Raw genomic sequence first — 17785 nt, 5'->3', positions numbered from 1 at the left:
TAAATATTCTACATCTCTTTGCCCCTTTTTATAACTTAAATTTTGGTTCAGTTAATATTAGCCCCCTAAAACAGATATCCTGTGTTTGTAAAAAAACATAGAGTAGAAAAAAATTAAGTATTGCCTGTCAGCTTTTTTCACATGTGACTGTTTTATAAATATATATAATTATTATAAGATTTAGTCCCTCAGAATTATCTTGGGTAATTTTAAACCACTACCCATCCTGGACATTTTATTTTAAACAGAGTGTCAGCCCCTGCTTGTGCTCTCTCTCTCTCGTTCTGTCAAATAAATAAAATCTTTAAAAATATATTAAAAAGTAGAGTATCAGCTAATTTAGTGACAGGAAGCATTGTTAATTGATTTAATTATCAGAGATGAATATATAATTCTTTAAACATAACTGAAAAGCCAGAAAGGACATTCACTGATGATTCAGTTTCATGGATTCCTTCTTTTAAAAATAATTTTAGGCTGTTGATGACTAACTTGGGTAATCTATTTCTTTTCCAGTGTCTTAGGAGAACTTAGAAAGCATGGAGTCTGTTCTGACATGCAGAATCATAGGTATATTTTCTTAATATAGCAGGGTATATTGTATTACAAGCTCTCCTCAGAAAGGGAAATTTTTACAAAGATTTTATAGATTTCTACATCATCTCCAAATTTCCTCTAAATTCTGCACTTTTCTATAACCATAATAACCTTTTCTCCATAGTGGTCTGAAAAATTGGGCAGAAGAAAAGATATTTGATATTTGCCATGAGAAATCTTAAATTGTAATATGATGATGTATACCATCAACAACTATATCATCTTCAATTCCAGAATCCTTGAAATATGCTTAGTTTTTAGTCTTTTACTAGCATTCATACTTCAGAATCTTAAGTCACAAACGGATTGAGCAGATGAGAAACTCTGTTTTCTCTCAATATAGCCATAAAATAATGATGAATACAGGAGAAGATATTTCAAATGGGTTAGCCATATACATCACAATATAGGGCTATGGATTTGACACAAAAAAAAAGGAGGAAAGGGGCAAGAGTAAAGTTTCCTGAACTTTATAGAGTTTACACCTATTCTCTTTGAATGTGGTTCACATTTCCTTTGTAAGAACTATGACACCATGGTCCAGTCCTGTGACCAGCAGCCTGGTAGAAATCCCCACCTCACCCCAGCCGTAGCACTGAATGTAAATAATCCCTTTGCTCTGCCTCATTCTGTCTCTCTCTCAAACAGTGACATACACGTACTAATTAATCAGGAACCAATATATATGAAAATGTAGTACAACAGATGAAGCAAGGATTTATACTGAGTCAACAAATTTAAATTGAAAATTGTGTAATCATGAAGGAATGTTCCTATTTTATCTGTAAAATGGTGTTGCTAAATATCAAAAAAATGTTACCTGATGTTTCCTAAAATTGACTTTGTAATTAAAAAGAGGCTTTATTAGTGGATAGGTTTACATAAGATGTCTGAAAGTTTTAAAAAATAAAAGATTACTTCTAGAGTATTTGACCACTCTCTGATTTATGTCTACACATCATTATGTTTGGGTATTTGGAGAATGTCATTTTATTTGGGCAGCAAGATTTTCTTTGTGAGGTTACAAATATGGAGATATGAGAACTATAAGAAATTGCATAGAAAGACTGAGTGATCTACTCCTCTGTTTGAGGCAAGACTTTCTTAACTTTTGACTTATTATACCATTACCAAACCTGCAAATCTGTCACTTGGTGTTAATTTAATTTTTTCCCTTTATATTCTCATTTTTCCACAATGTGTTTATTTTATAATTTGTTTAAATTATGATTTGCCAACTTGTTCTATATTGATAGCCAACTTATTTATTGCTTTTTATGATCCACTTCTTTTTCTACCCATACTTCAAAAAATTTTAAAAGAATTTTATATTTACATACAAAATATATGTATACAATTTTGTTCTCTTATTATTACTGGTTATGTTGCAAATGTAGTTGCCTTAGAATAGAAATTTATAAACCGCTAAAATATTTTCTGAATATAATGTTTAAATTGCTGAATTCCATTTGTTATTCTTTTGCTAAACTTGGTTTATTTCAAAATTGCAAAATTAAGTGGTATTTTTTTCCCCATCCATCTCCATACTTGAATCTTTATTCTTAAAGGACATTGTTCCATTTTAGAGTCTTTGATTAAATATAGGGTTGTCTAATGGAGTCAGACTGGCCTATATATAAATCTCATCTCTTCAACAACCTAGTTTAAGAAAATAACTGCTTTGAATATGTTTCCACCTCTAAGAAGTAGGAATATAACTATAGATGCATACTGCAAAAATAATGTATGCGAAGTGTCTATCACTCAGTAGATATTTAATAAATATGTATTTCTATGTGTTCCTAGCACATACATTTGAAAGAAAACAAAAAGTCAAGAATAAGTTGTTTTTTTTTTTTTAAGATTTTATTTTATTTATTTGACAGAGAGAGAGAGACACAGTGAGAGAGGGAATACAAGCAGGGGGAGTGGGAGAGGGAGAAGCAGGCTCCCCATGGAGCAGGGAGCCCAATGTGGGGCTCGATCCCAGGACTCCAGGATCATGACCTGAGCTGAAGGCAGATGCTTAACAACTGAGCCACCCAGGCGCCCCAAGAATAAGTTTTAAAAATAAGTGAACACAAGGATCAAAGAATTTTTATCCTATTGGCCAAAGAAAAAGATGGAATCTCCTCTGTTCATTTTGGTAACCCTGATACCAAAACAATTTAAACTATAAATTAACACAAAAGAAGACAGGAAAATAACAGTTGAAAACATCAATTCAGCAACTTAGTAAAAGAATAATATACTTTAATCATGTAAATGTTAGGCTTAATGAAAATTGGAAAATAATTTGTGTTAATTCATCACATTCATAGATCAAAGCAGAAAAATATATATGAATATTTTGATTGGTACTAAGAATGCATTTGTTGAAATCAACAATATGTATTCCAGATTTAAACAGACAATTTTTTAATTTAAATAAAAACTTGGAAAGACAAAAAAAGGACCTGTCTCATGACCTAAGCCAAAACCAAGAGTTGGACACTTAACTGACTGAGCCATCCAGGCACCCCAAAGATAATTCTTTAACACAATGAAAAAGGCTATCTTAAACCAATATTAAAAATTATACTGAAAGATGAAATAGTGCAGACATTTCCTTTTAAAATCAAAGTTTCCTTTGTAATCAAGAAATTTCCATTATAATCAAGCGGTTATGGACTCTAATTTTACATTTATTAAATATTTTCTATGTGCTAAGCACTGAATCTAAATGCTCTTTTAATCCCCTTGTGTATTTTAGGAGAGTAGGTACTGTTTTCTCCCTTAGTTTACAGATGAGAAAACAAGGCAAGTATGTATCAGAGAGGTAAAATAAATTGTCTAAAATGACATAGTTAATAAATAGCAGAGTTAGGACTTAGTCTAATACCTCTAATTTTAGGACCCATTCTCATAAATACTCAGTGCCTTCATACCCAGCAAGAACACTAAATACACGCTCAGGGCACAGCAAATTAGGAGCACCAAATGTAATATGGAAAGAATTTGCTACTTGCTAGTTTAAAATAGCAGTCATCATGGGGGGAAAAGAGTGGGAACTCTCTTATATTTCATTACAATTATGGCTCAGTATAGTTTTCAGTGCTTTACGTCTAAGGGTCATAATTCAATCCTCTTCCTCCTGCCAAAAAAGTAGTAGAGTTATTAGAGAAGATGACTACAAATTAATTCATGTGTTTATTTACGAACATCATTCAGAAACTGTCTTGTGCTACACATTTTTCATTATACGATATCCAGGATATAGAGATGAATGCAATTGAGTCTTTACTCTTAAAATGCTCACAATTTAGTGGCTACACAGGAATATTACATCACACAGTATAATATATGCAAAAATGGGAAATCACACAACATACACAAATACCACACAGGAGGTAAATGATAAACTATCTGAAAGTGAGGATATGAATTGATTATTTTTAAGGAACTCTTGGAGTAGAGTTTTGAGTAGAGTTTTTCAAAATCAGTAATTTTTGAGTAGAGGTTTCAAGATCAATAAGATTTCACCATGCAGAATGAAATAGCAGTTTGACTTTTTTTTTAGGGAAACGTAAGCCATTTGTTACATAATTAAGGGATTTTTTTTTTTTTTACCTTGTGGAATCATCATCCCCTAATAATTATGTAATATTTACATTTCCATATTATCAAACTAATCAAATGATCATTTTAAACCAATATGTATTTCAGATATAGTTATCTCTGATATAAAAACCTAAATAAAATATGTTAAAGTGACCTGCTTTTATTCATTGTGACATTTAACTATGGCACCACATTTAAAATAAAGCATGCTCTACAATAATTAACTATAAATAATTAGATAACTAAACAAATAAACTTATCTTTAATATGTATTGAATTGCCATTGAATATAATTATTGAATTTAAGTTTTTAAAGGGATATAGAATGATCATGTGGTTATTTTCTTTCATTTTGGATAGAGAAGAACTTGCTAAAGGTCATTCAACCAAGAGATAGGCAGTGGAACTTAAAGTCAATCTTTTTCTTTCCCTTTTTTCTCTTCTGTATCTTCTCCCACAATGCCTAACTCTAGCACTTATGTTTAATAAAATTTATGATTATAATATACATGAATATTAAAGAAATATTATCCAACAAGAAAATAATGGAGAATTTTTAAAGAAAATAGAATTAATTCTTTAGCCATTTATCATATATGTTAATGAAGATTTAGCCAACTACAAATGCAAGAGACACAGTTTCTATATATAGTAGAGATGACTTCCCCTTACAAATTGTTTGCCACTAAGCTGCTATACTTAGACTAAGTGAGGGAAGAAGTAGCTATACACAGAGCAGTGTTTAAGTGTGGTCTGTAGTCAGAATCACCTGAGCAGATGCCTGACCTACCCTGGGCTCACTTAAAAATAACATCTAAGAATCAGCCTGAGAATTAGAACCTCTTCAGAGTGACTAGCATGGACCTTTCCCTGGAAATCTTCATTTACTTCAGTTTGCTTTGTGTCAACTATATGTAAGTGTGTTCAATTTCTGGGTATGTACTGTCACCAGTGATGTCCCATAAATATAACTGGAAGTTACTCAGAGCCGTGCGGGAAGAGTTTGGCAAAATGATCTCCATTCTTTTCTCTTTTAAGTATATTTCTTCAAGTTTCTTAAGTACTTTAATTCTTCTCTTTATAGCAAATTCCCTAATTTACATTTCTGATTGAAGGCACTGAGCCACTTACTATGCATAGTAAGAAGTCATTAAATGGATGGTGAGGAGGAGGATGGTTCTCTAGAGGCTTCCATTTCTTTTCTTTCTTTTTTTTTTCTAGTCTATGGTTAAACTGTCCCACTACCAAATCTTTATTTGTGCTTTATTCTAACTACAGCTAGTTTCTTTCTCAATTTTTCTTGTGGCTCATCTTCAAATTAATCTGAATATTTACTCTCACCCATATACTTTGTTATCTTTTTATCAATTTATCTCCTATTTGGGAAAGAAAAAAAGGAAGTTGAAGAAGGGAAAGAAAATGCATGAAAAATATGAATGCCAGGGATCTCCACATGTTGGTGATTTATCTACTTGATAGGTCAGTCTGGGAGCTTAAGATCTGAAATCTGCATCTTAGACTTACAGCCTTAGGATACCAGCTGTATTTTATTTATTGTTTTATATGGCACCAAACTCTAAAATAGCTGAGTCAGATGTTGGCTCATTGGCATTGGTAAACCAACACCAAGTCTTGAGATGTCAATGAGGGCTATGTGTGGCACCTCTGAACTCCCTGACCCTGATATCTAGAAGAGAACATATTTGGTTTTTCGTATTTTAAAATTTCTTTAGTTATGATGAAATCCAAAGAAGAGGGAAGTTGTGGGAGCATGATGTCAGAAAATTTGTTTCTTTCTGTATCTTTCTTGGAATCACAGAAATAGGGTAGCATCTGTGTTTTGTTCATTCTCCTTCTCTAACTTTCTGCCTTGCTTGGGATGAATAATGAGAAAGTGAAATATTTCTTTACCCATTGTGTAATTATATTGCCACATCTTTGCTCGCCCCTCAACTTTTATTTTCCCTTTAAAGTATTCTGTTCACCCTTAGGAATCTTATATAAATAACTTTATGCAGAGCAACCCTGTAGGAACATATTAACTCCTTTCTCCTATAATGTTGATAACTTAGTTCTAAGTTTATACACAAATCTATAATTCTTGTTTCCAGACCAATTCCAGATTCCAAACCTATCTCGTTATGTGGTACACTGCACTATAATTTGTGTATTTACATCTCTCACTGTGAGACTGGAAACTCTTTCAGACCAGAGTTGGAGACATATTCATCTCTATATAACCGAAGCCTAGGCCTGTGCTGGTTTTAATAGTTGTCTGTTAATAGAATAGGGCTGAACCCCACTAAACTACAGCCATTCCTAATAGAGCTTGGTTTAACCTACCCATTGACTTAAAATTTCCCTCTCCACCCATCCCATGCTCCAGAAAATCAGGGGCAATTTGGCTTTATCAGAGTCCTTCACAGACTAACCACTTTCCCAACTGACATCTTTTATAAATTTCACATCAGTATGTAATTGAAAGAGTCTGATAACTGAACTCTATTTTATTGCAAGAAAAAGTATCTATGGGCAATGATTTTTACTTCCCCCTAGGCCAAGAGTCGTGGTTGCAACTTACATACTTATGTACTTGATACAGTAAATTGTATACTTGTAAAGGGGTATGAGAGTATATAAATACATAAGTGAATATCCATGTATTTCTTTTAATTAGCACAAAGAATATAATTTCTCATCTCTGAAGGTATAGTAGGAAAATGTGTGCATTCAATTTAAAAACTTAATGCTATACTATACGCATAGCGTATCTTAGCATTCACAGCTTAAATATAGTCTAGTAAAAGCAACTTCATAGAATGTACAGCTCTCTGGGCAAAACCACTCCACTCTTCATTGCTTCCCAGACAGATTCTGACCTTTTCTAAGATACTTACAGTGAAGAGATAACATGTCAAAATTTTTTCTTGATAGACATTTTGAGGGTCTCTCATATGGGATTTGGAACTACATATGCTGGGATAGAAGGCATCCACTCATTATAATTCATCTGGAGCACTTGGTGTCTTGAGTTTCCCTATCTCTCCCTACAAATAATTAATGCTTCACAAAAGGTAATATCTCTTCAAGCAAATTTAATTTAAAAATCTATATTAAATGATAGTGAGGTGATGACACACTTTAGTAAATGGTGGGTGTTCAAAATATTCTGAAAAACAGGGTGTGTGTGTGTGTGTGTGTGTGTGTTTTAAATTCAAGAACTACAAAGGAGAAAAACCATAGCAATTCTGTTCTTTTTCAGAAATGCTGCTGATTATAATGATAACTCCTATCCAAGCTTATTAATCTAGCATCTTTAATTAAAGTGGAAAATGATGAAGTATTTTATTTAATAGAAAATGTTTAATTTTACTAAAAGGATATAATTTTGTTGTTTTACTTGGTTTACAGAGAAGCCAGATTGTTCATATACCTGCTGTCACTACTCCTGTCACGTAAGAGTGCCATGATGAGCATTTTGCCTAAGATTTTGATAAACCCTTTGAATAAAATGAAAACCCTCAATACTTAAAATCACTTTTTCAATAAAATAAGAACTACAGAGATAAATGGAGCTAATTTTGTTCAAGCCTTTGATTTAAGAGGGTATATTGTATTCTGTAAGAAATAAAACCTGAGTAATGTCTTAAACTATTGTTGATCTTTCTGATTATAATAGAGATCCTGGCTATAGTTCATGTGGATATACAAAAAAAGAAAAGATTTTTGTTTATGAATTCATGTATAATTATTTTTAGCACCTACTATGTGTCAGCCATTGTATAGTAATGAGTAAAACAGATATGATTATGATTCTAATGGTACTTATTGTCTAATAATTTTTCTGTAAAGGCCCAGATAGACAAAAATTGAGGAAGGTGTTGTTATAGAAAATGATACAGGCTATAGCATGGCTTTCTTTAGCTAGGATTGTGAGTGTATTTGAGGAAATGGCATTTAAGCTGAGTGATGGAACCTGAGGAATGAGCAACTGGAGAATATTTCAGGGAAAAGGATAGCACATCCAGAGACCCTGAACTGGGGAAAAGCTTAGAAGTGTGTTAGTGTGATAGGCGCTGAGTGAACTCTAGGAAGAATGTCATGAAACGAGATGGCAGACAGGGGCAGGTCATTCATGCAGGTCTTTGCATGCCACCTTAAAGAGTTTGGAATGTATCATCAATGTACTGGAATGCCATCGAGGGTTTTGGAAAGTGTTAACATCCAAATTTCATTTTAAATACATCACCGTGGCTGCTGTCTTTAAAAAAAGTTTTTAGTATGTCACTGTGGAAATAGACAAGCTGGAGGCTAAAAACAGAAGGAACTAGCATGCAAATTGATTTATATTCTAAGTGCATTTTGAAGAATTTGCGATTATGAGGGATTTGGGCACATATCTAAGTTTTTTTGTCTGTTCTATGTTTATCTCACTCTCCTGTTATATGTATTGTAGTCTGTTGTCACTTAACAGTATAATTAATGACTAACCTCCCATTCCATTAAATAATTTTCAACAGCATCATTTTTTAGGCACAAGATTTCACTGTTTAGACATTCCGTATATTTACTTCAATAGCCCCCTTATTTTTGAACTCGAGTTGTTTCCAATGTTCCACTATAATAAATAACTTTTCAATAATTTTCTACTCAAAAAATATTAATGCATGCCCTTAATGATTTCCTGAGGATATATTATTGGTGTAAAACCATTATTTTCTCAGAGACAAACATCAGCTATTTCTGCAGCAAAAACCACAGAACAGTGAAGCAGTCTGGAGATGAGGCTATAGCATGGTCAGCTTGGCTCACTCATTAATAAATGACTCATTGCCACACTTCAGGGGTGACCCGCACCCCAAACTACCTCCCCTCTACCCCCAGCAGAAGATGATTCAAATTCAGCAGACTAACAGATTACTACACATCAGGGACCTTCAGGATTTCAAGCGAATAGTTGGAACTGCAAATATTAAATCCACAGTTGCTAAGGCACACTTTTCTCTAATCTCCTTATCCTAAACCAGTTCATGATTTGGAAAACCATTACCAAACATCAGCCCCCTCCTTGCTGCAATGGACTGAATGCCTATGTCCCCTCAAAATTCATATGTTCAGACTCTAATCCCAATGTGATAGTACTTGGAGGTGGGGTGTTTGGGGAGGTAATCTGGTCATAAAGGTGGAGCCCTCACAGTAAGGATTGGCATCTTTATAAGAAGAGGCCAGAGAGCTAGCTAGCTCTCTTTCCACCATGTAAGTGTACAGCAAGAAGGTAGCCCTCTATAAACCAGAAAGAGGGTACTCACTAGGAGCCTGACCGTGCCACACCCCAATCTTGGACTTCCAGCTTCCAGAACTGTTAGAAATAAACGTTTGTTTCTAAGCCACCCAGTTTCTATGGTAAATTGTTATAGCAGCTCAAACTGATTGAGACTATTGCTTTCTTCTTTTTGAAAGATTTTAAAGGCTAGCAAGCACATAGCGAAGGAAACTATTTTGAAACATCTCTATTTATGCATATGTTTAAATAAACACACATATATATACGCATATATATATACATATATATATATACGCATATAGATATACGTATATATATATATATATAATGTTTCAGCTAATCAGTAGTTTTATGGGTTTCTACTTGCTTCAAGAACTGGGTAAGAATGAATAGGGGTGAACTACACAGTCTTGTGGACCTTGGAAATAAATGAAGTCTTAAAAAATCAGGGACAGTCTCTCCCACAAAACATTAACAAAGCATAGTTTTGAAAGTCTTAATTATTTTTAATTTTGGTAGTTGGAAGCTAGAATAAGAAATCTTAAAGTAAAAGGTTTATGGAATCTGTCCCCCTCACTGGACAAAAATATTTTATAGAAAAGACAAACTGCTGTTTTTGTTTTGTTTTGTTTTGTTTGAGTTTAAATTAACTCAAGATTATTTATTTTATTTTATTATGTTATGTTAGTCACCATACATTACATCATTAGTTTTTGATGTAGCGTTCCATGATTCATTGTTTGCGTAAAACACCCAGTGCTTCATTTAATACATGTCCTCCTTAATACCCATCACTGGGCTAATCCATCCCCCCACCCCCCTCCCCTCTAAAACCCTCAGTTTGTTTCCCAGAGTCCATAGTCTCTCATGGTTCGTCTCCCCCTCCGATTTCCTCCCCTTCATTTTTCCCTTCCTACTATCTTGCTTCAGAGGTACAGGTCTGTAATTCAACAGTCTTACACAATTCACAGTGCTCACCATAGCACATACCCTCCCCAGTGTCCATCACCCAGCCACCCCATCCCTCCCAATCCCCACCACTCCAGCAACCCTCAGTTTGTTTCCTGAGATTAAGAATTCCTCATATCAATGAGATCATATGATACTTGTCTTTCTCTGATTGACTTATTTTGCTTAGCATAATACCCTCTAGTTTTATCCACGTCGTTGCAAATGGCAAAATTTTGTTTTTTTGATGGCTGCATAACATTCCATTGTGTATGTGTATGTATATATATATATATATATATATATATATATATATATATATATATATATATACCACATCTTCTTTATCCATTCATCTGTTGATGGACATCTTGACTCTTTCCATAGTTTGGCTATTGTGGACATTGCTGCTATAAACACTGGGACGCAGGTGTCCCTTTGGGTCACTACATTTATATCTTTGGGGTAAATACCCAGTAGTGCAATTGCTGGGTCATAGGGTAGCTCTATTTTCAACTTTTTGAGGACCCTCCATACTCTTTTCCAGAGTGGCTACACAAGTTTGCATTCCCACCAACAGTGTAGTGTTTGCATTTCTCCACACAAACTGCTGTTTTGATTATGTGCAGTGCTGATTCAGTGCTAATATATGTCTTGGAGGTGGCAGCTTTGTGATTCACTTCATTAAGAAACATTTTTAATATTGGAATTAAATAATTATTATTAAATTAATACTGATTAAATTATAATATTAATACCTCTTATATTTTGTAAAGCCTCTTTTCAAAGCACCAGTCCTTTGGATCATCATGATAATCAACATTAGTGGCAGAATTCTGACTTCTAATGAATCTTATAATCAAGTATTAATTTATAACAGACATAAGCTTAGCCTCTGCATGAAGTGTATGTGAAATAGGAAGGGGCAATCCAGGCTCCACCTGCATAACAAATGACACCCTAATTCTACCTACATCCAAGCCCCCAGTTTTCAATTCTAGTCCCTGAAGTAATCTCTTGAATCCTTCATCATAGGGGAGCACACCTGGAAAACCACTGTGGCAACCTGTGCAGGAAAGGTGACACTAATAAAGTCCCCTCCATATTTTTTTTCCTCCTAATAAGGAAAATCAAGCCCAGAGAAAACAATTATTTTTCCATTTCTATAGAGCTACTGAGAGAAAGAGCTAAGGAGAAAAAATGTTTGTGTATTAGAGTTCTCTTTTCTCTATTCTTTACTTACTGATAAGAACAGATACTACACTTGATCTTAGCCAAAAGGCCGAGAAGCGATCTATTCTTTACTTACACTTACATGTAGTTGTGTATGTGCATTTTATGGGGAGAAGAGCAGGTGCATAGAACATGAATAAAGACCCAGCTGTGAAAACTTGGGCAAGTCACTTCCAGCCATAAAATGAAGACTTAAGTTGTCGATAAACCCCAACATATCTAAAATACTTACCATTTTAAGAAAAAAAAATGAATTAAAAGCTTATAATGAAAGTTACATTTTTCAATGAAAATTCAAATTTCATAATGCATATTTTGTATGTTATTTTCTGTCTTTAGCTCTACAAATATATTTTTTTATTTTTTTTTTTAAGATTTATTTATTTATTTGAGAGAGCGAGAATGAGAGAGAGTACATGAGAGGGGGGAGGGTCAGAGGGAGAAGCAGGCTCCTCGCTGAGCAGGGAGCCCGATGCGGGACTCGATCCCGGGATTCCAGGATCATGACCTGAGCCGAAGGCAGTTGCTTAACTAACTGAGCCACCCAGGCGCCCCTACAAATATATTTTTGATGTAAAGTCTTAAAAAGCCAAGGAGCTGTTTTCCTAATTTCCTTTTCACATAGTTCGCTGTTAGTATATAGAAATACAACAAATTTGGAGGTGTTGGCTTTATATCTTGCTACTTTGCTGAATTCACCTGTTAGTTCTAACAGGTTTTTTTTTGGGGGGGGGGAGTCCTTAGGGTTTTTTATATATAAGATCATATCATCTGCAAACAATGAAGATTTTACTTCTTCCTTTCCAATTTGGATCTTTTTTTATTTCGTTTCTTTGTCAAATCGTTCTGGCTAGGATTTCAGTACTCTGTTGATAGAAGTGGCAAAAATGGGTATCTTTACCTTCTTCCTGATCTTAGAGGAAAAGCTTCAGTCCATCACCACTGAGCATGATGTTTTCTGTAGGTTTTTTATATATAGCCTTATTAAGTTGAGGTAATTTCTTCTATTCCAACTGTGTTGAGTGTTTTTATCATGAAAGGGTAGTGGATTTGTCACATGCTTTATCTGCATCAGTTGAGATGATCATGCATCTATTTTTCCTTCATTTTTTCAATGTGGTTTATTACATTGATCCATTTTCATGGTGAACCATTCTTGAATTCCAGGAATAATTCCTATCTGGTCATGGTGTATAATCCTTTTAAGATGCTACTGAATTCGGTTTTCCAGAGGATTATGCATCAGTATTGGTATATAGTTTTATTTTCTTGTAATGTCTTTGGCTCTGGTTTCAGGGCAACCTGGACTCAGAGACTGGTAGTGTTCCCTTTTCAATTTTTTGGAAAATTTTAAGAAAGATTGGTATTAGTTATTCTTTAAATGTTTGGCAAAATTTACTAGGTGAAGCCATCAGGTCTAGGGATTTTCTTTGCTGGGAGATTTCTGATTACTGAATATGAAAACAGTTTCATTTACAATAACATCAAAATAACAAAAACACTTAGAAATTAACCAAGGAAGAAAAGGCTTGTATAATAAAAACTACAGAGAATTCCTGAAATAAAGAAGACATAAATAAAAAAGATATCCCATGTTCATGAATTGACAGAATTAAATTGTTAAAATGTCAGCACCACCCAAAGTAATCAACAGATTCATGCAATAACTATCAAAATCCCAATGGCATTTTTTGCAGAAATTAAATAATCCATCCTGAAGTTTATATGGAACTTCAAGGGACTTCAAATAGCCAAAACAATATTGAAAAAGAACAAAGTTGGAGGAGTCACACTTCCTGATTTCAAAACTTACTATAAACTATGGGAATCAAAATAGTATTTAACTGGCATAAAGGCAGACATATGTGTCAATGGAATAGATCAGAGACCCCAGAAATAACCCCTCTCATATATGATCAAATGATTTTTGACAAGAATGCTAAGATTATTCAGTAGGGAAAGGACAGTCTTTTCAACAAATAGTACTGGTAGAACTGGATATCCACATACAAAAGAATGAAGTTGGACCCTTACCTAACACTACATACAGAAATTAATTCAAAATGAATCAAAGACCTAAGTGTAAGTTGCCAAACAATAAAATTCTTAGAAGAAAGCATAGGACAAAATCTTCATGACACTGGATTTGGCAGTGATTTCTTGGATATAACACCAAAGGCATGGGTAACAGAAAAAATAGACAAATTGCTCTGCATGAGAATTAAAAAATTTTATGCATCAAAAGCTACTATCAATAGAGAAAAGGAAATGGGGGAAAATATTTGCAAATCATATTTCTGATAAGGGATTAATATCCAGAATATAGAGTACTCCTAAAACTCAACAACAATAAAAAAACACAAATAGCTCAATTCAAAAGTGGGCAAAGGACTTGATAGACATTTCTCCAAAGAAGATATACAGATATCCAATAAGCACATGAAAAGATGCTCAACATCACAAACTATTAAGCAAATGCAAATCAAAACCACAGTGAGACACCACCTCACACCCAATAGGATGACTACTATCAAGCAAAGCAAAACAAGTGTTGGTGAGGATGTGGATAATTTATAACCTGCTGCCATAGGAAACATTATAGCAGTTTCTCAGAGTTAAAAATAGATTTACCGTATAATCCAGAAATTCTGCTTCTGGGTTTATACCCTTATGTATTAAAAGCAGAGTCTTGAAGAGATGTTTTGCATGCTTATGTTCATAGCATTATCCATGATAGCTAAAACATGAAAGCAACCCAAGTGTGCATGGACAGATGAATGGATAAACGAAATGTGGTACATACATATAATGGAATATTATCCGGCCTTAAAAGGAAGGAAATTCTGACATATGCTACAACATGGACAAACTTTGAGGACATTATGCTAAGTGGAATAAGCCAGTCACAATAAGACATACTGTATGATTCAATTTATATGAAGTACTTAGAGAAGTCAAAGTTATAGAGACAAAAAGTAGAATAGTGGTTGCCAAGGCTGGGGAGTAGGGAAGATGGGGAGTTATTATTTAATGGGTTTAATGTTTCACTTTTGAGAAATGAAACAAATTCTGGAGATGGATGATGGGGATGGTTGTATAACAACATTATTGTGCTTGATACCTCTGAATTAGACACTTAAAATGGTATTGTGTACTTAAAATTTGCTAAGGGGTAGATCTTATGTTAAATCTTCTTGCCACACACACATATACACAAAATAATAATAAAGGGACTGGGAGTAAACTGATGGATATGTTTATGGTCTTGATGGTGGTGATGATTTCACAGGTATATACTTATCTCCAAACTTACTGAGTTGTTGTATACATTAAAAAGTACTGCTTTTAATGTGTCAGTCATTTCAATCAAGTAGTTTCAGTTAAGTGGTCAGATGGTCAATTTTATTGTATGTGTATTTTACCACAATAAAAAACAATGGAGGTGGAGAAGCTAAGGAGAAAATTCTTTTGCCCCTCTAGATCCTCGGTAGATTTTGAAATAAGGCCTAAAAAAGGAGCATGTAGTTCATTAAATAATTATTTCTTGGGTATGTCTGACCTTTATATAACTAATCTTATCATGTTTTTGTATACCTCAGTTTTACAATTTATACATTTGGTTTTTTAGAATAGTCTCCCTTTTCAACTGATTTGTAATGATATGTTGTCATATTAAAAAAAAAAAAAGAATTCCCAGTGACAGGCAGCTGGTATTAAGAATATTTGCAGCTAGCAGCCTTCAGAGGTGTGTGTCTGTGAACCTCTTAGCAACTTTTTGAATCTCAGCCAGTTTTGGTTGCCCTACATGTCTACACTGGGGGGAAAGCTATTTGTAAGAGAAATAGACCTTTTCCTCTCTCATCAGTTAGTTACTGTGTAGCTATGCACCTTTACCTCATTTGCAAAAGTATTCTATGAAAAATGTTGAAATTATAGCCCAACAATTGACTTTTCAAGTTTATATTAGAATAAAAATGATTGGAATTTTAGGATATTAGAATAAATGTCAGAGTTTATGTTGCAACAAAAAGCAAGTAAAACATATACCATGCATTTTCCACTTACTGTGTTTGTTGTTCAACATTTTCCAGTAGAGATTCTAACCAAGCAAACTTTCCCTTCTTCTGTTTTGTGGGTCTTCATCTTGGAAATAACGAGCCACTGGCAGTTCATGAAGCAACAGCCTCACATTCTCATTAATGCCAGGGCTTAAGTGATAGGAAATCTCATGAGACTCATAGCTCTGGCATTCATTTTTGTTTTTTTCTATTGTAGGCTTGTTTTTTTCAGTTGAGCAAAAAGTCTAAATAACCTTTCAGCTGGTCTGGAGAGCATTCTTATCTTCATGCCTGTGCAGTCCTGTTAATTTTGATTTTAATATGAGAAGTGTCTTGTTTTTAACAGAAAATCCCCATAAAACAAACAACCGTTCAACTGTGGGTGGTTCCTGCCTTGCTTGGTTAGTAATTTAATTATATACATATTATAAAGTAAAGTTAAGAATAAATTATTAAGAAGGCTGAATAAATTTTAACCTTTATTCTGTTCTGTATCCTTCCTTCCTCCATCCTTCCTCTTCTTTCTTCTAATTTTCCTCTCTCTCTCTCTGTCTCTCATACTTTCTCTCTCTTAAGAACAAAATCTATGATTTTTATCTCCCTGGTTCTCAGTTTCATCATTTGTGGAATGAAATTAATGGGCCAGGTGAAGTCTGACATCCCTTCCATGCAATGACTATGGTCAGTTCAGGAGAAGGATAATGATAGTACCAGCATGCCCTATTGTTCATGGTGTCCTGAGCACCCTTCTGTGTGAGCTTCAGTGTTCTGTTACCCTTTACAATGGCTTTCAAATATCTCTCTCTCTCTCTCTCTCACACACACACACACACACACACACACACACACTTGCACATTTGTTGAGTTTGCATTAAAATAAGAAACCTGAATTGTAAGCTTTTTTAAAAGCTGAATTCTATATATTGGAATCTCAACTGGGAAATATGCTGAACCATTTAACACTATTCAAGCAAGCTGTTCTCCTTTGTCATATACAAGGGCTACAGGCTGTGGAACAAAAGACCATCTTCCTGTTTGGGTGACTGAGAAAGTTGAGAAACATCCTTGAGCCCAAGTCCCTTCATCTGTAAGTAAAAGAGTAATCCTCAGGCTCTTCCAAATCTACCAGTCCCATGTTCCAACTAATAATAATGATAATACTCAAGATTTTCTCAAGTATTTCTTATGGCATACACTGTACTAAGTACTCCATAAAGTGATCTCAGTTAAGCAATCATATAGAGGTAAATATAATATTTTTTTTACCTATGAAGAAACTAAATTTTAAAGGGAATAACTTATATGTCCAAATATCAGTGACTTACAAGATTTGAACCCAGACTGTCTGTTGCCAAAGACAAGTGCCAATCTTACTCAGCAGTCACTCAGCACTGCCTCCCTTTATAGACCACAGGGCTGTTGAAAGAATTTTAAGGAAGGTAGTAAAATAATCAGATTGCTTTTCTTTTCTGTCTTTCTCTCCCTCCCTCTCTCCCTCTGTATCTCCTCCTACTCCATCATGGTTTGTTTTACCAGATCAGGGATTGGGCTGCCTGTATACTATTTCAAGTGCATATTGTTTTACAAGTTTTTATTCTATTAGGATGTCTTGGCCAAGTAAGAAGGCTTCATTAGAGTGAATTTTATGGTCTGTTTGCTTCTCCAATGCTTTATGGGTGAAACTTAGGCATTACTTACTTGGAAAAGTACAGTAAAAGTAATGTAAGAAAAAGGCTAACAGTTGATCATAATGAAATTAAGCATCCTCTTAAAATAGAACTATTTTCCACATCCCCTCTCCCTGCTTCCACCCATCCCTCTAGCATGTGTCATTTCACACTATCACACTTGTTTTGCTATCTGCCGCAAATTAGCAGGAACCCTTAAAAAATTTGCAAGTGTTGGCACCAAATCCAAGTTCCATTTCTCATGCTGTTTGCTGTGCTGTGGCCTTAGAAACCTCTTCTCTGTGATGAGCAGCATCTTGGCACAGGGAACTAGGTGAGCTTTGAAACCTGAATACTTGCCTTTAATTTGGTGTAATCATTTGCCTCCAAATAGAGTC

The 17785-nt window shown here is 34.3% G+C and overlaps 1 long non-coding RNA gene and 1 other non-coding gene across 2 annotated transcripts in view; one reads left to right on the top strand and one right to left on the bottom strand.

Moving 5' to 3' along the window:
• Nucleotides 1-17785, top strand: part of LOC135362734 (uncharacterized) — a 910668-nt gene that overhangs the window by 761149 nt on the left and 131734 nt on the right. The gene's annotated exons all lie outside the window — the stretch shown is intronic.
• LOC123850359 (U2 spliceosomal RNA) lies at nt 11534-11723 on the bottom strand. Its single transcript, XR_006792318.1, has one exon. It is a non-coding gene; the product is annotated as a U2 spliceosomal RNA (small nuclear RNA).

This window comes from Mirounga angustirostris, unplaced genomic scaffold, assembly GCF_029215605.1.
Source record: "Mirounga angustirostris isolate CCGP_5_RB_7025 unplaced genomic scaffold, mMirAng1.0.hap1 SCAF_15, whole genome shotgun sequence".
Lineage (NCBI taxonomy): Eukaryota > Metazoa > Chordata > Mammalia > Carnivora > Phocidae > Mirounga > Mirounga angustirostris.
This window is presented reverse-complemented; position numbering and strand designations above follow the sequence as displayed.